We start from the raw sequence: 25,493 nt of genomic DNA on the forward strand, positions 1-25,493 counted from the left end.
AGTTAATTATGGACCACTCTGGGAAAGGACATGTATTGACTGAGAGACCTCTGTGTGTCTGTGTCTCACTAGCCCCTCCCACTTCCAGGAGCACCACACTCCCATGACATGACTTTTTAATGTCATATTTGTCTCTGAGTTGAATTTCACTGAATTTACTTAAGCAAGATTTCATTACTAATTGTTATAACAATATCAAAAGTTTGATTTATCAAAGAGATTCCAATGTTACTTCTACTGAACCTCATATACTGTAATGGACTGAGTCCATGTTACTTCTACTGAACCTCATATACTGTAATGGACTGAGTCCACGTTACTTCTACTGAACCTCATATACTGTAATGGACTGAGTCCACGTTGCTTCTACTGAACCTCATATACTGTAATGGACTGAGTCCATGTTACTTCTACTGAACCTCATATACTGTAATGGACTGAGTCCATGTTACTTCTACTGAACCTCATATACTGTAATGGACTGAGTCCATGTTACTTCTACTGAACCTCATATACTGTAATGGACTGAGTCCATGTTACTTCTACTGAACCTCATATACTGTAATGGACTGAGTCCACTGAACCTCATTACTGTAATGGACTAGTCCATGAACCTCATATACTGTAATGGACTGAGTCCATGTTACTTCTACTGAACCTCATATACTGTAATGGATTGAGTCCACGTTACTTCTACTGAACCTCATATACTGTAATGGACTGAGTCCATGTTACTTCTACTGAACCTCATATACTGTAATGGACTGAGTCCATGTTACTTCTACTGAACCTCATATACTGTAATGGACTGAGTCCACGTTACTTCTACTGAACCTCATATACTGTAATGGACTGAGTCCATGTTACTTCTACTGAACCTCATATACTGTAATGGACTGAGTCACATTACTTCTACTGAACCTCATATACTGTAATGGACTGAGTCCATGTTACTTCTACTGAACCTCATATACTGTAATGGACTGAGTCCATGTTACTTCTACTGAACCTCATATACTGTAATGGACTGAGTCCACGTTACTTCTACTGAACCTCATATACTGTAATGGACTGAGTCCACGTTACTTCTACTGAACCTCATATACTGTAATGGACTGAGTCCACGTTACTTCTACTGAACCTCATATACTGTAATGGACTGAGTCCATGTTACTTCTACTGAACCTCATATACTGTAATGGACTGAGTGTTACTTCTACTGAACCTCATATACTGTAATGGACTGAGTCCATGTTACTTCTACTGAACCTCATATACTGTAATGGACTGAGTCCATGTTACTTCTACTGAACCTCATATACTGTAATGGACTGAGTCCATGTTACTTCTACTGAACCTCATATACTGTAATGGACTGAGTCCATGTTACTTCTACTGAACCTCATAATGTAATGGACTGAGTCCATGTTACTTCTACTGAACCTCATATACTGTAATGGACTGAGTCCATGTTACTTCTACTGAACCTCATATACTGTAATGGACTGAGTCCACGTTACTTCTACTGAACCTGAGTCCATACTGAACCTCATATACTGTAATGGACTGAGTCCATGTTACTTCTACTGAACCTCATATACTGTAATGGACTGAGTCCACGTTACTTCTACTGAACCTCATATACTGTAATGGACTGAGTCCACGTTACTTCTACTGAACCTCATATACTGTAATGGACTGAGTCCACGTTACTTCTACTGAACCTCATATACTGTAATGGACTGAGTCCATGTTACTTCTACTGAACCTCATATACTGTAATGGACTGAGTCCATGTTACTTCTACTGAACCTCATATACTGTAATGGACTGAGTCCATGTTACTTCTACTGAACCTCATATACTGTAATGGACTGAGTCCATGTTACTTCTACTGAACCTCATATACTGTAATGGACTGAGTCCACGTTACTTCTACTGAACCTCATATACTGTAATGGACTGAGTCCATGTTACTTCTACTGAACCTCATATACTGTAATGGACTGAGTCCATGTTACTTCTACTGAACCTCATATACTGTAATGGACTGAGTCCATGTTACTTCTACTGAACCTCATATACTGTAATGGACTGAGTCCATGTTACTTCTACTGAACCTCATATACTGTAATGGACTGAGTCCATGTTACTTCTACTGAACCTCATATACTGTAATGGACTGAGTCCACGTTACTTCTACTGAACCTCATATACTGTAATGGACTGAGTCCATGTTACTTCTACTGAACCTCATATACTGTAATGGACTGAGTCCATGTTACTTCTACTGAACCTCATATACTGTAATGGACTGACTGTTACTTCTAGAACCTCCTGTAATGGACTGAGTTGTTACTTCTACTGAACCTCTACTGAATGGACTGAGTCCATGTTACTTCTATGAACCTCATATACTGTAATGGACTGAGTCCATGTTACTTCTACTGAACCTCATATACTGTAATGGACTGAGTCCATGTTACTTCTACTGAACCTCATATACTGTAATGGACTGAGTCCATGTTACTTCTACTGAACCTCATATACTGTAATGGACTGAGTCCACGTTACTTCTACTGAACCTCATATACTGTAATGGACTGAGTCCATGGAACCTCATATACTGTAATGGACTGAGTCCACGTTACTTCTACTGAACCTCATAACTGTAATGGACTGAGTCATGTTACTTCTACTGAACCTCATATACTGTAATGGACTGAGTCCTGTTACTTCTACTGAACCTCATATACTGTAATGGACTGAGTCCACGTTACTTCTACTGAACCTCATATACTGTAATGGACTGAGTCCACGTTACTTCTACTGAACCTCATATACTGTAATGGACTGAGTCCATGTTACTTCTACTGAACCTCATATACTGTAATGGACTGAGTCCATGTTACTTCTACTGAACCTCATATAGTGTAATGGACTGAGTCCATGTTACTTCTACTGAACCTCATATACTGTAATGGACTGAGTCCATGTTACTTCTACTGAATCTCATATACTGTAATGGACTGAGTCCACGTTACTTCTACTGAACCTCATATACTGTAATGGACTGAGTCCACGTTACTTCTACTGAATCTCATATACTGTAATGGACTGAGTCCATGTTACTTCTACTGAACCTCATATACTGTAATGGACTGAGTCCATGTTACTTCTACTGAATCTCATATACTGTAATGGACTGAGTCCACGTTACTTCTACTGAACCTCATATACTGTAATGGACTGAGTCCACGTTACTTCTACTGAATCTCATATACTGTAATGGACTGAGTCCATGTTAATTCTACTGAACCTCATATACTGTAATGGACTGAGTCCATGTTACTTCTACTGAATCTCATATACTGTAATGGACTGAGTCCATGTTACTTCTACTGAACCTCATATACTGTAATGGACTGAGTCCATGTTACTTCTACTGAACCTCATATACTGTAATGGACTGAGTCCACGTTACTTCTACTGAACCTCATATACTGTAATGGACTGAGTCCATGTTGCCCCACTTCAACTAAAATAGTTTTCATTAAATCTAATCTGACCTGATTTAGTTCCATTTTAGTGACATTAATCCTCATCAACAACTTTATATATATATGTTTACCTGTTATTTATATTGTTTAGCTTGTAAACACATCTGAAGTGTCTCCTCACCTCATTGTGACGTAGATGGTCGTTACCTCGTGCTTTGCTCACTTTGATGTATCACCCCCGTGGAACCACATTAAATTCATATTTAACAGGTAGAATGGAAACATTTCAATTTCAGTTTATAAAACGTATAAATTGAATGTGTCGTTTTTATCTACAGTTTGATATATTGAAGATACTGGAGGCTTGTTCTATTTGTCTCACATTTCAGTTTGTAAAAACCTCTTATGACTTACATAACACCATACCAGTATTTCAATCATCTTATCCACTCATATTGCTGACAGCGATATAGCTGCCTCAAACATTTATTACTCTCTGAGGTTAACCGCTTAGCAGCTGAACTGGCTTCAGTAAAACTGTTATAAAATGAATAGGTAATAGTTACAATAAAGTAACAGATTACTTTACATTTACATTACATCTCAGTCAATCATTAATATTACAGGTTTTATAACTTTTATAAAAGACAGCTCTAGCAATTTGTAGAGAGAAAATATTTTTAAGTAATTAAAGCAAGTTCTTTTTTGAAGTCAGTTATCTCACACATTCTTCAGTGTTGATCACATCTCTTCTGCTTTCAAACCTTCACATTCAATTAGTCCTTTAAATTACTTGTGTCTAATATGGTGCACCTAAATTAATGTTCAAAACCTTACAGAACATTCAGATAGAAATGTATTGTGAAGAACAGATAGAACTGTCTGTCAGGTAGAACAGGGAATCGTGTCAGCTCTATACAATACATTTCTATCAGCAATGTTCAGAACATTTCACCTCACTGAATACACCCTGTTTGTTCAGGTTCAGTGTCCACCCAGCACATCAGTACAAGAAGCCCCATAGGGGCAGCTGCTGGATACACTAGTTGAGCAGGGTGACCATCTGGAGGGACCCCAACAAGGACTTTTCATTTCTTGGACTGTGATCTCATCTTCACGACAGCCAAGGTTTATTGTTTGATATATCTGCCAACACAGCCTAATTCTGGCACCGATACCACTGTTATTAGACAAGATATTTACTTGACGTGTTTGTGGGTGGAGAGAACATTAGCACCATGCAGACTAAATGTTTATGACATTAAGTTATTTTAATGTGCAACAATGTAATATGTACACCTGCAGGGCCGGCTCCAAGCATAAGTGACCAGTGTGGTTGCTAAGGGGGCCCCAGGGGTTGCTAGGGAGATTCAGTCAGGGTCTCAACTTACTGTTAAGAGTTACAATAGTGTAATAAGGTGCAAGTTATACATGTGGTTATGCGTCAGCAGTTTTTCTCTTGTTATGTCAGTCACTGACAATCACTCAACTATGCATGTCAGCTAACAGATTTTAGATTGGTAAGTTATTCTAGCCAGCTATCTATACTTGTAGTAATCATGGCCAAATACCGACCCGGCATGTAGGGCACGTGCCGAGGACCCCTAAACTCCAGGGGGGCCCCTATCGATTTTGTTAAACAATCTCACTCAGATATCATTAACATGGCATAAGTCATGGCAAAATGTTTAGATTTGCAAAAAATGTGCTTAAAAGAGCAACAAACAAAAAACTCTGCCCCATTGCAAAATGTGTAGAACTGGTATCCTAGTGGATAGAGCGTTGGACCAGTGATCTTGTAGTCCACAATACTGGCGTAGTGCACCAGGGAGAAGTGGGCCTCTGCCTTGCCTTTGGCAGGCTTGGGCTTCTCAAACACCTTTGTTTTGCCAAGATGCTGGGCGTACAGCTTGTCCTTGAAGGTAGTGTCTGAAGACTTGGGGAACATGCACTCCTCTTCAAGGATGGAGAAGATGCCCAATGTCTTTACGAAAAGAGATGTATATCAAATTAGCAGTGTGTAAAGTACTTAAGTAAAAATACATTAAAGTACTACTTAAGTAGTTTTTTGGGGTATCTGTACTTTATATACTATTTATATTTTTGCCAACATAAGGTCGGCAGGTAGCCTAGTGGTTAGAGCGTTGGGCCAGTAACCGAAAGGTTGCTGGATCGAATCCCTGAGCTGACAAGGTAAAAAATCTGTTGTTCTGCCCCTGAACAAGGCAGTTAACCCACTGTTCCTAGGCTGTCATTGAAAATAAGAATTTGTTTGTAACTGACTTACAGAGTTAAATAAAGGTAAAAAAAATCTCTCTACCCTAAGGCAAAATGGGTAGAATTTAAGGAAATGAGCTTAAAATAGCAAAAAAAGTATCTCTGCCCCATGTCTAACAGTAATATGTGCCGCACGGTCACGCTGTCAACAAGGCAATGTGATTCATAGATCAGAAACATACAACATCTCTTTTCCATAAGATATGTTTGAATTTTCAAACTAGTTTTCATTGGGAAGGCAGATAGACTTTTTATCAAAAGTAATCACTTTTGTATGTGAAATCATGGAATCGTACTCATCACTCCACGTTCTTATTTAATTCACTTTTGTTTTGAGACGACTTCGCCTTCGGACAAAATGGGGAACCTGGCTCACACCCGGGAGGCAGCCTGGTTCCAAAATTAATGCAATAGACACTAACCCCTTTGACCCGGGGCACTGGACATTAATAGAACTCCCTCACTGGTATTTTCACCACCCCTTTTAAGAGCTGATCTGATTGGTGAAAATACCAATGATTGAAAAAAAGTTCAGACTTGGTCTGCCTGTCTAAACCCATCCTAACATACTGAATCTGATTTCAAATAATTAAGGGCAATATTTTAGATTATGATCATTTGATTTAGATGAACCTGCTGTGTTATTGCTGGGTGGAATAAGAGTCTGCCCACCATGAGGATGGGCTGTCCAGAACAGGTGTTGAAGGCCCCTGATATACTGTTATTAACTGCCAGACATTATTAAGCAGTTGAGCAAACTATCATTATAAAGGTAATTGTACATATTTGATGTATTTTGGCATTGCCTTGGGACAATAGCATCTCTTGATCCAATACATTTTAAAGGTGCTTTAAACAACTCAGTCTGTGCTCACGAAGTAGTTTTTTAACCACAGACAGGAGTTTGCCTGAGACACTCCAGCGCTTTGGCTCACGTCAGCATTTTCTTTACATGATTCCATTCAAATGTCACAGCCAGTAATATGAGAGGCGGGGTCATGCTGTGACATGGATTCACATGACAACCAAGAATGACTAATTAAGGTTTTGTTTTCCAGGTCACATATTTCGCTGTAGATCTATTAGGGTGTCAGCAATGTGAGGACCTTCTGGTCGACTAAAAAGGTCAAAATACTGTGCTGGCCTGTATCAGATCTCTCTGTGGTCCACAGTAAATGTATGAGGTCTTCACCCTTCAGCATGCAGTGTGAAGTCAATGGAGGGATAAATGTAATATTAATCTAATGCATTTACATGGATAAACTCTTTGTCCAAATGATTACTCGCTGTCAGTGACCTCCAACTATGATGTCATTATCCACAACTGGCTGTCAGTGACCTCCAACTGGCCATGATCCACAACTGGCTGTCAGTGACCTCCAACTGGCCATGATCCACAACTGGCTGTCAGTGACCTCCAACTGGCCATGATCCACAACTGGCCATGATCCACAACTGGCTGTCAGTGACCTCCAACTGGCCATGATCCACAACTGGCTGTCAGTGACCTCCAACTGGCCATGATCCACAACTGGCTGTCAGTGACCTCCAACTGGCCATGATCCACAACTGGCTGTCAGTGACCTCCAACTGGCCATGATCCACAACTGGCTGTCAGTGACCTCCAACTGGCCATGATCCACAACTGGCTGTCAGTGACCTCCAACTGGCCATGATCCACAACTGGCCATGATCCACAACTGGCTGTCAGTGACCTCCAACTGGCCATGATCCACAACTGGCTGTCAGTGACCTCCAACTGGCCATGATCCACAACTGGCTGTCAGTGACCTCCAACTGGCCATGATCCACAACTGGCTGACAGTGACCTCCAACTGGCCACGATCCACAACTGGCTGTCAGTGACCTCCAACTGGCCACGATCCACAACTGGCTGTCAGTGACCTCCAACTGGCCATGATCCACAACTGGCTGTCAGAAATACATGCAGCCTGCTCTATGACCCTCCGTCAAAGAGATGGTATCAAACCACATCTTCTGAACTGTTCTTGAAACACCAATTTGATCCCAATACAGTCCATAGCAGAGTTACCAAAGCCACCGATAATGTACAAGCGCCACAGATAATGTACAAGCCCATGGACATGTTCAGAAATGGTTGAGTCAGAAATAATCCCTGTTTCCACAGCAATATATCTCAGTTAATTTGGCATTGCTTTATTGCTTCATCAGCAGATCTGCTTCCATTTGAGCCGTACACCAGAGGATATGACCATATATGATATAGATTGTAGGAAGACACAGTCAGGTCCATAACAGAGAACATAAATAAAACAGGAATCCCACAACCTCCTTTCAGCTGCAGCTGTTGGAACACAAGCGTCTCTGGGGGAGCAGGGGACTCATCCTAGCCAAGCCTGTTGAAGAGTCAGGACAAGTGACAGTCCATTCCACTAGATCAGGTATTCCTACAAGGGGTACGCACAATGTCGTTGGGGGTACGCCAAATAAAAACATGATTCACATTTTATATTTTTTAAATCTTTATTATTATTATTATTATTTTAAATCTTCACATTTTCAAACAGTCCATTTATGTTTTCCGACAGGGCTACACACACATACATTTGGTAGAGTTTATTTTCTCGCCTGAGTAGCCTCGTTTCACTGCCAAAAATAAAATTGAACCATCTAGTGTTCAGCAAAAAAGCAAACATAATTAACAAATAATTAACATCCAATCACATTAACCGTTACTCTCTCGTGGGAATTCCACTAACAGTCCGTATGTAGCCAAACGTATGGCCTTTTTTTCAATTTTCAGCTCAAATGACATACCCAAATCTAACTGCCTGTAGCTTAGGACCTGAAGCAAGGATATGAATATTCGGGAAACCATTTGAATGGAAACACTTTGAAGTTTGTGGAAATGTTAAATTAATGTAGGAAAATATAACACATTAGATCTGGTGAAAGATAATACAAAGAAAAAAACGTATTTATTATTATCATTTCATGTTTTTGTAGCATCATCTTTGAAATCCAAGAGAAAGGCCGCAATTTAGATTTTGGCCACTAGTTGGCAGTAGTGTATGTGCACAGTTTTAGACTGACCCAATGAACCATTGCATTTCTGTTCAAACTGTTGTATCAAGTCGGCCCAAATGTGCTTAATTGGTTTATTAATACATTTTCAAGTTCATAACTATACACTCTACTCAAACTATAGCATGGTATTATTTCACTGTAATAGCTACTGTAAATTGGACAGTGCTGCCCATGTCAGATATGTCTATGTCCTGGGAAATGTTCAGCATCATGCTAATCACATTAGCGTACGTTAGCTCAACCGTCCCACGGGGGGGGGGACACCGATCCTGTAGAGCAGGTTGCTCGTGTTGGTATCTGTAAGCCATGACAGGGAGACATAGTCGAGTGGTAACGCGTGTGTATGCAGTTGCTCCCGACGACACTTGGGGACACTGCAGCATCCACCGAGAGGCTCTTGCTGCCAAAGGGAATGTCTGACAGCTTGAAAGACGTTTTGGACACTACAGTGAAAATGGTTAACTTTGTTATAGCAAGGCCCCTGAACTCACGTGCATTTTCTGCGTTATGCAATGATATGGGCAGCGACCATGTAACGCTTTTACAACATACAGAGGTGCGCTGGTTACCAAAGTATTGACACGTTTTTTAAAATTGAGAGACAAGCTTTTTCTTTACTGACCATGTTTTTCACTTGTCTGACTGCTTCTCCTATCTGGGTGATGTTTTTCACTTGTCTGACTGCTTCTCCTATCTGGGTGATGTTTTTCACTTGTCTGACTGCTTCTCCTATCTGGGTGATGTTTTTCACTTGTCTGACTGCTTCTCCTATCTGGGTGATGTTTTTCACTTGTCTGACTGCTTCTCCTATCTGGGTGATGTTTTTCACTTGTCTGACTGCTTCTCCTATCTGGGTGATGTTTTTCACTTGTCTGACTGCTTCTCCTATCTGGGTGATGTTTTTCACTTGTCTGACTGCTTCTCTTATCTGGGTGATGTTTTTCACTTGTCTGACTGCTTCTCCTATCTGGGTGATGTTTTTCACTTGTCTGACTGCTTCTCCTATCTGGGTGATGTTTTTCACTTGTCTGACTGCTTCTCCTATCTGGGTGATGTTTTTCACTTGTCTGACTGCTTCTCCTATCTGGGTGATGTTTTTCACTTGTCTGACTGCTTCTCCTATCTGGGTGATGTTTTTCACTTGTCTGACTGCTTCTCCTATCTGGGTGATGTTTTTCACTTGTCTGACTGCTTCTCCTATCTGGGTGATGTTTTTCACTTGTCTGACTGCTGTCTCTTCTATCTGGGTGATGTTTTTCACTTGTCTGACTGCTTCTCCTATCTGGGTGATGTTTTTCACTTGTCTGACTGCTTCTCCTATCTGGGTGATGTTTTTCACTTGTCTCTGATCTGCTTCTCCTATCTGGGTGATGTTTTTCACTTGTCTGACTGCTTCTCCTATCTGGGTGATGTTTTTCACTTGTCTGACTGCTTCTCCTATCTGGGTGATGTTTTTCACTTGTCTGACTGCTTCTCCTATCTGGGTGATATTTTTCACTTGTCTGACTGCTTCTCCTATCTGGGTGATGTTTTTCACTTGTCTGATCTGGGTGATGCTTGTCTCTGCTTCTATCTGGGTGATGTTTTTCACTTGTCTGACTGCTTCTCCTATCTGGGTGATGCTTCTCCTATCTGGGTGATGTTTTTCACTTGTCTGACTGCTTCTCCTATCTGGGTGATATTTTTCACTTGTCTGACTGCTTCTCCTATCTGGGTGATGTTTTTTTCACTTGTCTGACTGCTTCTCCTATCTGGGTGATGTTTTTCACTTGTCTGACTGCTTCTCCTATCTGTGTGATATTTTTCACTTGTCTGACTGCTTCTCCTATCTGGGTGATGTTTTTCACTTTCGCTCCTAAGTGAGTTGGGTGCGCAATTACGCATCTACTTTCCTGAAATGGATGACACAAACAACCGGATTCGTTATCCCTTTCATGCCCTGCCTCCAGTCCACTTACCGATATCTGAACAAGAGAGCCTCATCGAAATTGTAACAAGCGGTTCTGTGAAAATTCAATTTAATCAGAAGCCACAGACAGATTTCTGGATTGGGCTGCGCTCAGAGTATCCTGCCTTAGCAAATCGCGCAACCACTATCTATGTGAGAGTGGATTCTCGGCCATCACTAGCATGAAAATGATTTAAGACTGAGACTCTCCAATACAACCCAACATTGCAGAGTTATGTGCATCCTTTCAAGCACACCCTTCTCATTAACCTGTGGTGAGTTATTCACCATTTTCAACGAACAAATAAGATTTTATATTGTAAGATGTTTTTTTTTCCACCTTTATTTAACCAGGTAGGCAGGTTGAGAACAAGTTGGTTAAATAAAGAGCAAAATTATTGATTATTGTTATATTATTATTTGTGTCCTGTACCTATAAGATCTCTTTGTCACTTCCCACGAGCCGGATTGTGACAAAGACTCACACTCATTCTTATGTTTAATAAATGTATAGTGTGTGTGTGGCAGGCTTACAATGATGGCAAAAAACAACATTTGAGAGTGTGCTGACCCTGATGCTAAAGGGGGTATAGCCGGAGGTTGAATGTTTGAAGGGGTACGGGACTATATAAAGTTTGGGAACGATTGCTGTAGAGGAAGATATTGTTCAATGCTCAAAGGCCTACCTTCAAACTCAGTGCCTCTTTGCTTGACATCATGGGAAAATCAAAAGAAATCAGCCACAACCTCAGAAAAAAAGTGTAGAACTCCACAAGTCTGGTTCATCCTTGGGAGCAATTTCCAAACGCCTGAGGGTACCACGTTCATCTGTACAAACAATAGTAAGTATAAACACCATGGGACCACGCAGCCGTCATACCGCTCAGGAAGGAGACCCGTTCTGTCTTCTAGAGATGAACGTACTTTGGTGCGAAAAGTGCAAATCAATCCCAGAACAACAGCAAAAGACATTGTGGAGATGCTGGAGGAAACAGGTACAAAAGTATCTATATCCACAGAAAAACGGGTCCTACACCTGAAAGGCCGCTCAGCAAGGAAGAAACCACTGCTCCAAAACCACCATTAAAAAGCCAGACTACGGTTTGCAACTGCACATGGGAACAAAGATCATACTTTTTGGAGAAATATCCTCTGGTCTGATGAAACCAAAATAGGACTGTTTTGCTATAATGACCATCGTTATGTTTGGAGGAAAAAGGGGGAGGCTTGCAAGCCGAAGAACACCATCCCAACCGTGAAGCATGGGGGTGGCAGGATCATGTTGTGGGGGTGCTTTGCTGCAGGGGGGACTGGTGCACTTCACAAAACAGATGTCATCATGAAGAGGGATGTTTATGTGGATATATTTACGCAACATCTCAAGACGTCAGTCAGGAAGTTAAAGCTTGGTCGCAAATGGGTCCAAATGGACGATGACCACAAGCATACTTCCAAAGTTGTGGAAAGGACAACAAAGTCAAGGTATTGGAGTGGCCATCAGAAAGCCCTGACCTCAATCCTATAGAAAATGTGTACTTAAAAAGCAGGTGCGAGCAAGGAGGCCTACAAGCCTGATTAAGTCACACCAGCTCTGTCAGGAGGAATGGGCCAAAATTCACCCAACTTATTGTGGGAAGCTTGTGGAAGGCTACCCAAAACATTTGACCGAAGTTAAACAATTTAAAGGCAATGCTACCAAATACTAATTGAGTGTATGTAAACTTCTGACCCACTGGGAATGTGATAAAATCAATCAAATCTGAAATAAATAATTCTCTCTACTATTATTCTGACATTTCACATTCTTAAAATAAAGTGGTGATCCTAACTGACCTAAGACATGGAATATTTACTAGGATTAAATGTCAGGAATTGTGGAAAAACAGAGTTTAAATGTATTTGGCGAAGGTGTATGTAAACTTCCGACTTCAACTGTATGTAATGGCTAGCTAGTACAAGCAATGGTATATTATATTAGGGGTTTTAACCATTTCAGGGAGCAGAACCAAAAACCGCAAAATAACATAATTTTCAGAGGAACAGAAACAGAGCAATGTATTTAGCCTGTTAATGATGTGTATTACCTGGTTTATAATGTGTATTCTGCCTTTGAATCGCATTCCCATGCAAAACTGGACAGATAGCTAACAACTAAGTCTTCAATAAAACTCCCAAGGCGTTTCTTTTCATGAATGAATATATTGAAAACGTTTATGTTGTGAAAAAAATATTCATTCAAGAAAAGTCACGCCTTGGAGACCAAGTCTCACTCTACAAGTTCAAGGTCATCAAAACAGTCAAGCAGATCCTTAACGGCGAGTTCTGCAGCCATCAAAGCACGCGCCAAGGTGGAAGCAGTGCGTGCTCAAGTCTCCTATACTGATAAGGAAGCTTCTGTGATGAAACAAAAGGCGGAAATAGAGGCCAGCTTGTTGAATCAAAAAGCTGACCTCAAGGCAAGTTTATATGTTCTCCAAGTTGAGAGAACAGCTCCTGCTGCGTTGGCTGAAGCTGCTGCATTGGCTGAAGCTGCTGCGTTGGCTGAAGCTGCTGCGTTGGCTGAAGCTGCTGCGTTGGCTGAAGCTGCTGCGTTGGCTGAAGCTGCTGCGTTGGCTGAAGCTGCTGCATTGGCTGAAGCTGCTGCGTTGGCTGAAGCTGCTGCATTGGCTGAAGCTGCAGCCTTTGAAGAAGCTGTAAGATCAGAACGCAGAGAGCATCGCAAAGAACTAGACACAGGGACACAGCCCTTAAGTCCAGTCCAACGTACATGTGAGTATGTGCAACAACATGCTAGGCCCTACTTTGCTGAACTTCCATTTGAAGTAGACACAAGAGCTTAGTGTTGACCCAGCTACATGCCACAATCTAGAAAGTAGCATGAACAGAGACACTCCGGTCAAAAGAACTGAACAGCAGCACAGTGGAAATGGAAAACAAGCCCACTTTCAGTCACACACACAAAGCTTCCCTGAGTCACAGGTGTCACCAGACCTCATCTAGAACCTCCTACGCCGTGAGATGGTGAGTTCCGGACTCCTGAGGTTTGATAATCGCCCTGAAAATGATTGGGCATGGAAAGGATCCTTTCTCAATGCGACCAGAGACTTGAATTTATCAGCCAGGGAAGAGTTAGATCTAATTACCAAGAGGCTATAGGGGGGCAGAGTCGTCTGAGTAAGCAAAGAGAACAATATCTGCCCATATTTTCTACGCAACAGCAGGGCCTTAACATGGTCGGGCAATGACTAGAAGATTGCTATGGTACACCCGAAGTGATCAAGAACGCACTGTTGAAGAAAATGTATGATTTTCCAAAACTGGCTAACAAAGACAATCACAAACTAAGAGAACAAGGTTGCATTCTTCTCGAACTGGAGTGTGCTAAAGTAGAAGGGTACGTTCCAGGCCTCGCCTATCTGGACACATCTCAGGGGGTAAACCCTATAGTAGAGAAACTTCCATTCCATTTACAAGAAAAATGGATAGCACAGGGATCCATATACAAGGAGGACTATCGGGTAGCATTCCCAACATTCTCGTTCTCCTCGAGATTCATCAGGAACCAGGTGAAATCTAGAAACGACCCCAGTTTCACCCTCTACACCTCAACTACCCAGGTGTCTACGAAAAGTGAGAACCCTACTAGGTACAGCAGCAAGACACCTGTGACTGTATACAAAACAGATGTGTCATCTGAGCCCTCAGACCACCAAACCAAACCCAGTAAGATAAAGGTTGAAAGCCCTGACCATCACTGCCCAATACATAACAAGCCTCATCCTCTTAAAAAGTGTTGTGGGTTTAGATTTTTTTGAAAACTCTAGATGAGCGTAAATCATATCTCAAAGAGAATTGCATTTGTTTCCGATGTTGTGGGTCAACTCGGCACAAAGCTAAATACAAAGGTGTCAATCAAGTGCTCCGAGTGCGACAGCTACAGACATCTTGTTGCTCTGCATCCAGGCCCAGCTCCTTCAAATACAGACACCGCTACAGCAGAGACAGAGCATGGCGGGGAGCAAGGTGACGATGCTCTTCTATCTGTCACCTCAAAGTGTCCCGAGATCTGTGGTGAGGCAGTGAATCCAAGATCATGTTCAAAAATATGCCTAGTCAAAGCTTATCCATCTGGGAAAAGAGGGAAAGCTGTCAAAATGTATGTATTGCTTGATGAACAGAGCAACAAGTCTCTGGCCAAGACAGAGTTTCAGTCTCTTCAACGTCAATGACAACTCTGCTCCATACACCAGCAGCTGTTCTGGGGTAACAGAGACTTCAGGCAGGAGAGCCGTCAACTTCATGGTGGAGTCTATAGATGGACACATGCAGCTCACTCTCCCTACTCTGATTGAGTGTGATATGATGCCAGACAATAGGATGGAGATTCCCTCCCCCGACATTGCATAACATCATCCCCATCTGCAACCAGTGACGGACAAAACTCCAGCTGTGGACCCAGACGCTCCCATCCTCCTTCTCTTAGGACAAGACATCTTAAGGGTACACAAGGTACGAGAGCAAATCAATGGGCCCCACGACACTTCTTAGGCACAGCGACTTGACCTCGGGTGGGTCATCGTGGGTGAGGTCTATCTGGGAACGGCTCACCGACCACCCAGTGTCAACGTGTTCAGGACAAACATACTTCAAAATGGTCACACATCCTATCTGAGCCCTGACATCATGCAGGTGAAAGAGAACTACAACAGCGTAGCACAGAAACACATCTCTCCCTCTACAGTGCACTCGAGAGATCCAAGCACAACTGTCTGGGATGTTCCGTGTTCGACAAAACACAAGACGATGATAAACGAGCACCTTCAGTGGAGGAGAAAGCCTTTTTCGACATCATGGATGAACAGCTTTTCCAGGATGATGGAAACAACTGGGTGGCTCCACTACCCTTTCACCCCACGAGACGTTGCCTTCCTAATAACAGGGAGCAGGTCATGAACCGTCTCACATCACTTCCTAATAACAGGGAGCAGGCCATGAACCGTCTCACATCACTTCCTAATAACAGGGAGCAGGTCATGAACCATCTCACATCACTTCCTAATAACAGGGAGCAGGTCATGAACCATCTCACATCACTTCCTAATAACAGGGAGCAGGTCATGAACCATCTCACATCACTTCCTAATAACAGGGAGCAGGTCATGAACCATCTCACATCACTTCCTAATAACATGGAGCAGGTCATGAACCGTCTCACATCACTTCCTAATAACATGGAGCAGGTCATGAACCATCTCACATCACTTCCTAATAACAGGGAGCAGGCCATGAACCATCTCACATCACTTCCTAATAACAGGGAGCAGGTCATGAACGGTCTCACATCACTTCCTAATAACAGGGAGCAGGTCATGAACCATCTCACATCACTTCCTAATAACAGGGAGCAGGTCATGAACCATCTCACATCACTTCCTAATAACAGGGAGCAGGTCATGAACCATCTCACATCACTTCCTAATAACAGGGAGCAGGTCATGAACCGTCTCACATCACTTCCTAATAACAGGGAGCAGGTCATGAACCATCTCACATCACTTCCTAATAACAGGGAGCAGGTCATGAACCATCTCACATCACTTCCTAATAACAGGGAGCAGGTCATGAACCATCTCACATCACTTCCTAATAACAGGGAGCAGGTCATGAACCGTCTCACATCACTTCCTAATAACAGGGAGCAGGTCATGAACCATCTCACATCACTTCCTAATAACAGGGAGCAGGCCATGAACCGTCTCACATCACTTCCTAATAACAGGGAGCAGGTCATGAACCATCTCACATCACTTCCTAATAACAGGGAGCAGGCCATGAACCGTCTCACATCACTTCCTAATAACATGGAGCAGGTCATGAACCATCTCACATCACTTCCTAATAACAGGGAGCAGGTCATGAACCATCTCACATCACTTCCTAATAACAGGGAGCAGGTCATGAACCATCTCACATCACTTCCTAATAACAGGGAGCAGGTCATGAACCATCTCACATCACTTCCTAATAACAGGGAGCAGGCCATGAACCGTCTCACATCACTTCCTAATAACAGGGAGCAGGCCATGAACCGTCTCACATCACTTCCTAATAACATGGAGCAGGTCATGAACCGTCTCACATCACTTCCTAATAACAGGGAGCAGGTCATGAACCGTCTCACATCACTTCCTAATAACAGGGAGCAGGCCATGAACCGTCTCACATCACTTCCTAATAACAGGGAGCAGGTCATGAACCGTCTCACATCACTTCCTAATAACATGGAGCAGGTCATGAACCATCTCACATCACTTCCTAATAACAGGGAGCAGGTCATGAACCGTCTCACATCACTTCCTAATAACAGGGAGCAGGCCATGGTCTCACATCACTTCCTAATAACAGGGAGCAGGCCATGAACCGTCTCACATCACTTCCTAATAACATGGAGCAGGTCATGAACCGTCTCACATCACTTCCTAATAACAGGGAGCAGGTCATGAACCGTCTCACATCACTTCCTAATAACAGGGAGCAGGTCATGAACCGTCTCACATCACTTCCTAATAACAGGGAGCAGGTCATGAACCGTCTCACATCACTTCCTAATAACAGGGAGCAGGTCATGAACCGTCTCACATCACTTCCTAATAACAGGGAGCAGGCCATGAACCGTCTCACATCACTTCCTAATAACAGGGAGCAGGCCATGAACCGTCTCACATCACTTCCTAATAACAGGAGCAGGTCATGAACCGTCTCACATCACTTCCTAATAACATGGAGCAGGTCATGAACCATCTCACATCACTTCCTAATAACAGGGAGCAGGCCATGAACCGTCTCACATCACTTCCTAATAACAGGGAGCAGGTCATGAACCGTCTCACATCACTTCCTAATAACAGGGAGCAGGTCATGAACCGTCTCACATCACTTCCTAATAACAGGGAGCAGGTCATGAACCGTCTCACATCACTTCCTAATAACAGGGAGCAGGTCATGAACCATCTCACATCACTTCCTAATAACAGGGAGCAGGTCATGAACCATCTCACATCACTTCCTAATAACAGGGAGCAGGTCATGAACCGTCTCACATCACTTCCTAATAACAGGGAGCAGGTCATGAACCGTCTCACATCACTTCCTAATAACAGGGAGCAGGTCATGAACCGTCTCACATCACTTCCTAATAACAGGGAGCAGGTCATGAACCGTCTCACATCACTTCCTAATAACAGGGAGCAGGTCATGAACCGTCTCACATCACTTCCTAATAACAGGGAGCAGGTCATGAACCATCTCACATCACTTCCTAATAACAGGGAGCAGGTCATGAACCGTCTCACATCACTTCCTAATAACAGGGAGCAGGTCATGAACCATCTCACATCACTTCCTAATAACAGGGAGCAGGTCATGAACCATCTCACATCACTTCCTAATAACAGGGAGCAGGTCATGAACGGTCTCACATCACTTCCTAATAACAGGGAGCAGGCCTGAACCATCTCACATCACTTCCTAATAACAGGGAGCAGGTCATGAACCGTCTCACATCACTTCCTAATAACAGGGAGCAGGTCATGAACCATCTCACATCACTTCCTAATAACATGGAGCAGGTCATGAACCGTCTCACATCACTTCCTAATAACATGGAGCAGGTCATGAACCGTCTCACATCACTTCCTAATAACAGGGAGCAGGTCATGAACCTTCTCACATCACTTCCTAATAACATGGAGCAGGTCATGAACCATCTCACATCACTTCCTAATAACATGGAGCAGGTCATGAGCCGTCTCACATCACTTCCTAATAACAGGGAGCAGGTCATGAACCATCTCACATCACTTCCTAATAACAGGGAGCAGGTCATGAACCGTCTCACATCACTTCCTAATAACAGGGAGCAGGTCATGAACCGTCTCACATCACTTCCTAATAACAGGGAGCAGGTCATGAACCGTCTCACATCACTTCCTAATAACATGGAGCAGGTCATGAACCGTCTCACATCACTTCCTAATAACATGGAGCAGGTCATGAACCGTCTCACATCACTTCCTAATAACAGGGAGCAGGTCATGAACCGTCTCACATCACTTCCTAATAACAGGGAGCAGGTCATGAACCATCTCACATCACTTCCTAATAACAGGGAGCAGGTCAATTACCCGGGCCCACGACCGGTCTGTCGATGTCACCGCAAGAAGAGGAATAAACAGACTCACCCCATCGCGACGTCCCCCAAAGGTTAGCTCTCTAGCCCTCGCTATCTCACTGCTTGCTAATTCGGCCTGCTAACGGCTAGCTTGTCTAGCCCGGCCTACGAACTGTTAGCTTGTTAGCACAGGCCTGCTAACCATCTGACTCACCTCATCCCAAACACTTCTGAACCCATTTACTTTCCATCTCTCTTTGATTTTTATTTGTTTATACCTTCCGGAAACCTGCCTCACCCACTGTGATACGGATTCGCTATCACTTTTAATTTTTATTTTATTTTTATGACACACTCAAGAACCTCCAGACGCTAACCAGCTAACTAGCTACAAGCTATTTAGTCATTGTTAGTTTAAAAAAAAAAAAAAAAACCTGGATAACACTCGCCAGCCCAGCTTCCCTGCCCATCCACCGCTGCCCCTGGACACTGATCTCTTGGCTACATAGCTGACGACGCTGGACTGTCCATTAATCACGGTACCCCATTCTGCTTGTTTGTTTATCTGTCGGCCCAGTTGCCTAGTCAACGCCATTTTACCTGCTGTTTGTTGTGCTAGCTGATTAGCCTCGCCTACTGTTTTTAGCTAGCTTTCCCAATTCAACACCTGTGATTACTGTATGCCTCGCTGTATGTCTCTCCCAAATGTCAATATGCCTTGTATACTGTTGTTCAGGTTAGTTATCATTGTTTTAGTTCACAATGGAGCCCCTAGATCCACTCTGCATACCCCTGTTACCTCCTTTGTCCCACCCCCCCACACATGCGGTGACCTCACCCATTACAACCAGCATGTCCAGAGATACAACCTCTCTCATCATCACCCAGTGCCTGGGCTTACCTCCGCTGTACCCGCACCCCACCATACCCCTGTCTGCGCATTATGCCCTGAATATATTCTACCATGCCCAGAAACCTGCTCCTCTTATCCTCTGCCCCCAACGCTCTAGGCGACCAGTTTTGATAGCCTTTAGCCGCACCCTCATACTACTCCTTCTCTGTTCGCGGGTGATGTGGAGGTAAACCCAGGCCCTGCATGCCCCCAGGTACCCTCATTTGTTGACTTCTGTGATCGAAAAAGTATTGGTTTTATGCATGTCAACATCAGAAGCCTCCTCCCTAAGTTTGTTTTACTCACTGCTTTAGCACACTCTGCTAACCCTGATGTCCTTGCCGTGTCTGAATCCTGGCTCAGGAAGGCCACCAAAATTCAGAGATTTCCATACCCAACTATAACATCTTCCGTCAAGATAGAACTGCCAAAGGGGGCGGAGTCGCAGTCTACTGCAGAGATAGCCTGCAAAGTAATGTCATACTTTCCAGGTCCATACCCAAACAGTTTGAACTACTAATTTTGAAAATTACTCTCTCCAGAAACAAGTCTCTCACTGTTGCCGCCTGCTACCGACCCCCGTCAGCTCCCAGCTGTGCCCTGGACACCATTTGTGAATTGATCGCCCCCCATCTAGCTTCAGAGTTTGTTCTGTTAGGTGACCTAAACTGGGATATGCTTAACACCCCGGCAGTCCTACAATCTAAGCTAGATGCCCTCAATCTCACTCAAATCGTCAAGGAACCCACCAGGTACAACCCTAACTCTGTAAACAAGGGCACCCTCATAGACGTCATCCTGACCAACTGGCCCTCCAAATATACCTCCGCTGTCTTCAACCAGGATCTCAGCGATCACTGCCTCATCGCCTGTATCCGCCACGGAGCCGCAGTCAAACGACCACCCCTCATCACTGTCAAACGCTCCCTAAAACACTTCTGTGAGCAGGCCTTTCTAATCGACCTGGCCCGTGTATCCTGGAAGGACATTGACCTCATCCCGTCAGTTGAGGATGCCTGGTCATTCTTTAAAAGTAACTTCCTCACCATTTTAGATAAGCATGCTCCGTTCAAAAAATGCAGAACCAAGAACAGATACAGCCCTTGGTTCACTCCAGACCTGACTGCCCTCGACCAGCACAAAAACATCCTGTGGCGGACTGCAATAGCATCGAATAGCCCCGTGATATGCAACTGTTCAGGGAAGTCAGGAACCAATACACGCAGTCAGTCAGGAAAGCTAAGGCCAGCTTCTTCAGGCAGAAGTTTGCATCCTGTAGCTCCAACTCCAAAAAGTTCTGGGACACTGTGAAGTCCATGGAGAACAAGAGCACCTCCTCCCAGCTGCCCACTGCACTGAGGCTAGGAAACACGGTCTCCACCGATAAATCCATGATTATCGAAAACTTCAATAAGCACTTCTCAACGGCTGGCCATGCCTTCCGCCTGGCTACTCCAACCTCGGCCAACAGCTCCGCCCCCCGTAGTTCCTCACCCAAGCCTCTCCAGGTTCTCCTTTACCCAAATCCAGATAGCAGATGTTCTGAAAGAGCTGCAAAACCTGGACCCGTACAAATCAGCTGGGCTTGACAATCTGGACCCGCTATTTCTGAAACTATCTGCCGCCATTGTCGCAACCCCTATTACCAGCCTGTTCAACCTCTCTTTCATATCGTCTGAGATCCCCAAGGATTGGAAAGCTGCCGCAGTCATCCCCCTCTTCAAAGGGGGAGACACCCTGGACCCAAACTGCTATAGACCTATATCCATCCTGCCCTGCCTATCTAAGGTCTTGAAAGCCAAGTCAACAAACAGGTCACTGACCATCTCGAATCCCACCGTACCTTCTCCGCTGTGCAATCTGGTTTCCGAGCCGGTCACGGGTGCACCTCAGCCACACTCAAGGTACTAAATGATATCATAACCGCCATCGATAAAAGACAGTACTGTGCAGCCGTCTTCATCGACCTCGCCAAGGCTTTCGACTCTGTCAATCACCAAATTCTTATCGGCAGACTCAACAGCCTCGGGTTTTCGGATGACTGCCTTGCCTGGTTCACCAATTACTTTGCAGACAGAGTTCAGTGTGTCAAATCAGAGGGCATGCTGTCCGGTCCTCTGGCAGTCTCTATGGGGGTGCCACAGGGTTCAATTCTCGGGCCGACTCTTTTCTCTGTATATATCAATGATGTTGCTCTTGCTGCGGGCGATTCCCTGATCCACCTCTACGCAGACGACACCATTCTATATACTTTCGGCCCGTCATTGGACACTGTGCTATCCAACCTCCAAACGAGCTTCAATGCCATACAGCACTCCTTCCGTGGCCTCCAACTGCTCTTAAACGCGAGTAAAACCAAATGCATGCTTTTCAACCGATCGCTGCCTGCACCCGCATGCCCGACTAGCATCACCACCCTGGATGGTTCCAACCTTAAATATGTGGACATCTATAAGTACCTAGGTGTCTGGCTAGACTGCAAACTCTCCTTCCAGACTCATCAAACATCTCCAATCAAAAATCAAATCCAGAGTCGGCTTTCTATTCCGCAACAAAGCCTCCTTCACTCACGCTGCCAAGCTTACCTAGTAAAACTGACTATCCTACCGATCCTCGACTTCGGCGATGTCATCTACAAAATGGCTTCCAACACTCTACTCAGCAAACTGGATGCAGTCTATCACAGTGCCATCCGTTTTGTCACTAAAGCACCTTATACCACCCACCACTGCGACTTGTATGCTCTAGTCGGCTGGCCCTCACTACATATTCGTCGCCAGACCCACTGGCTCCAGGTCATCTACAAGTCCATGCTAGGTAAAGCTCCGCCTTATCTCAGTTCACTGGTCACGATGGCAACACCCATCCGTAGCACGCGCTCCAGCAGGTGTATCTCACTGATCATCCCTAAAGCCAACACCTCATTTGGCCGCCTTTCGTTCCAGTACTCTGCTGCCTGTGACTGGAACGAATTGCAAAAATCGCTGAAGTTGGAGACTTTTATCTCCTCTCCAACTTCAAACATCAGCTATCCGAGCAGCTAACCGATCGCTGCAGCTGTACATAGTCTATAGGTAAATAGCTCACCCTTTTTCACCTACCTCATTCCCATACTGTTTTTATACTGTTTTTATTTATTTACTTTTCTGCTCTTTTGCACACCAATATCTCTACCTGTACATGCCCATCTGATCATTTATCACTCCAGTGTTAATCTGCAAAATTGTATTATTCGCCTACCTCCTCATGCCTTTTGCACACATTGTATATAGACTGCCCATTTTTTTCTACTGTGTTATTGACTTGCTAATTGTTTACTCCATGTGTAACTCTGTGTTGTCTGTTCACACTGCTATGCTTTATCTTGGCCAGGTCGCAGTTGCAAATGAGAACTTGTTCTCAACTAGCCTACCTGGTTAAATAAAGGTGAAATAAAAAATAAAAAAATCTCACATCACTTCCTAATAACAGGGAGCAGGCCATGAACCGTCTCACATCACTTCCTAATAACAGGGAGCAGGTCATGAACCATCTCACATCACTTCCTAATAACAGGGGGAGCAGGTCATGAACCGTCTCACATCACTTCCTAATAACAGGGAGCAGGTCATGAACCGTCTCACATCACTTCTCAGGTCATGAACATCACTTCCTAATAACAGGGAGCAGGTCATGAACCGTCTCACATCACTTCCTAATAACAGGGAGCAGGCCATGAACCGTCTCGCATCACTTCCTAATAACAGGGAGCAGGTCATGAACCGTCTCACATCACTTCCTAATAACAGGGAGCAGGTCATGAACCGTCTCACATCACTTCCTAATAACAGGGAGCAGGTCATAAACCATCTCACATCACTTCCTAATAACAGGGAGCAGGTCATGAACCGTCTCACATCACTTCCTAATAACAGGGAGCAGGTCATGAACCGTCTCACATCACTTCCTAATAACATGGAGCAGGTCATGAACCATCTCACATCACTTCCTAATAACAGGGAGCAGGTCATAAACCATCTCACATCACTTCCTAATAACAGGGAGCAGGTCATGAACCGTCTCACATCACTTCCTAATAACAGGGAGCAGGTCATGAACCATCTCACATCACTTCCTAATAACAGGGAGCAGGTCATGAACCGAACCGTCTCACATCACTTCCTAATAACAGGGAGCAGGTCATGAACCGTCTCACATCACTTCCTAATAACAGGGAGCAGGTCATGAACCGTCTCACATCACTTCCTAATAACAGGGAGCAGGTCATAAACCGTCTCACATCACTTCCTAATAACAGGGAGCAGGCCATGAACCGTCTCACATCACTTCCTAATAACAGGGAGCAGGTCATGAACCGTCTCACATCACTTCCTAATAACAGGGAGCAGGTCATAAACCGTCTCACATCACTTCCTAATAACATGGAGCAGGTCATGAACCATCTCACATCACTTCCTAATAACAGGGAGCAGGTCATGAACCATCTCACATCACTTCCTAATAACAGGGAGCAGGTCATGAACCATCTCACATCACTTCCTAATAACAGGGAGCAGGTCATGAACCGTCTCACATCACTTCCTAATAACAGGGAGCAGGTCATGAACCGTCTCACATCACTTCGCAGGACTTTAGACAAAAAGCCTGACATGAAACGTCATTTTATTGACTTCACGCATAAGATGCTGGATAACGACCAAGCCAAACCGCCACTAGGGAGAGACAAAGAACGCTGGTATCTGCCCATATTTGGTGTTTACCATCCACAAGAGCCTGAGACCATACATTTTGACCTTGTAGAGGCTCACGCAGACGCAGAGATTCGACCAGACGTCACTGCCTTCGCCACTAAGGTTCCTGGAGCTCAAATCGGCTCTCATCGCTTTGAGAGGTTCACAAGCTGGAAAGCTCTAAATCGAGTCACAGCAAGACTCATTCATGTTGCCAGATCCTTCCATGAAGGTGCGGACAACACCAGCTGCAGAGGCTGGCATGACTGTAATAAACCATGCAGTACAAGTGAGTTGTTACAAGCCAAAACAGCAATCATTCACTGTGTGCAATATGAAGCCTTCAAAGAGGAATTCAAATGCCTTGAAAAGGGAAAAGAGTTCCCAAAACAAAGTAGAGTCAAAAAGCTGAACCCGGTGATTGATGAGGATGGGTTGCTGAGGGTGGGAGGCCGCTTATCCTCTGCCGACACGTCACAAGACGAAAAACATCCTCTCATCATCCCACGGACACATCATGTCGCCACCTGCTGGTAAGACATTATCATGAGCAAGTGGCTCATCAGGGCCGTCATTTTTCAGATGGAGCTATTCGAGCAGCAGGCTTCTGGATTATTGGGAGCAAACGTCTGCTATCATTTACAAGTGTGTCACCTGCCGCAAAGTTAGATGGAGGTTAGTTGACCAAAAGATGGCTGACTTGCCTGGAGACAGACTCACATCTGAACCGTCATTCACCAGCGTTGGACTTGATGTGTTTGGACCATGGAATGTCATCATGGAATGTCATCATGGAATGTCATCATGGAATGTCATCATGGAATGTCATCATGGAATGTCATCATGGAATGTCATCACTTGTGACACTAGAGGTGGTAGTGCAGACTTCAAGGAATGGCCGGTGCTC

General features: G+C 44.0%; 1 long non-coding RNA gene across 1 annotated transcript in view; it reads left to right on the forward strand.

Moving 5' to 3' along the window:
* LOC127920919 (uncharacterized) overlaps window positions 1-25,493 on the forward strand; it is a 50,838-nt gene that overhangs the window by 12,980 nt on the left and 12,365 nt on the right. The gene's annotated exons all lie outside the window — the stretch shown is intronic.

Source organism: Oncorhynchus keta, unplaced genomic scaffold (assembly GCF_023373465.1).
Source record: "Oncorhynchus keta strain PuntledgeMale-10-30-2019 unplaced genomic scaffold, Oket_V2 Un_contig_2122_pilon_pilon, whole genome shotgun sequence".
NCBI classification, from domain to species: Eukaryota; Metazoa; Chordata; class Actinopteri; order Salmoniformes; family Salmonidae; genus Oncorhynchus; species Oncorhynchus keta.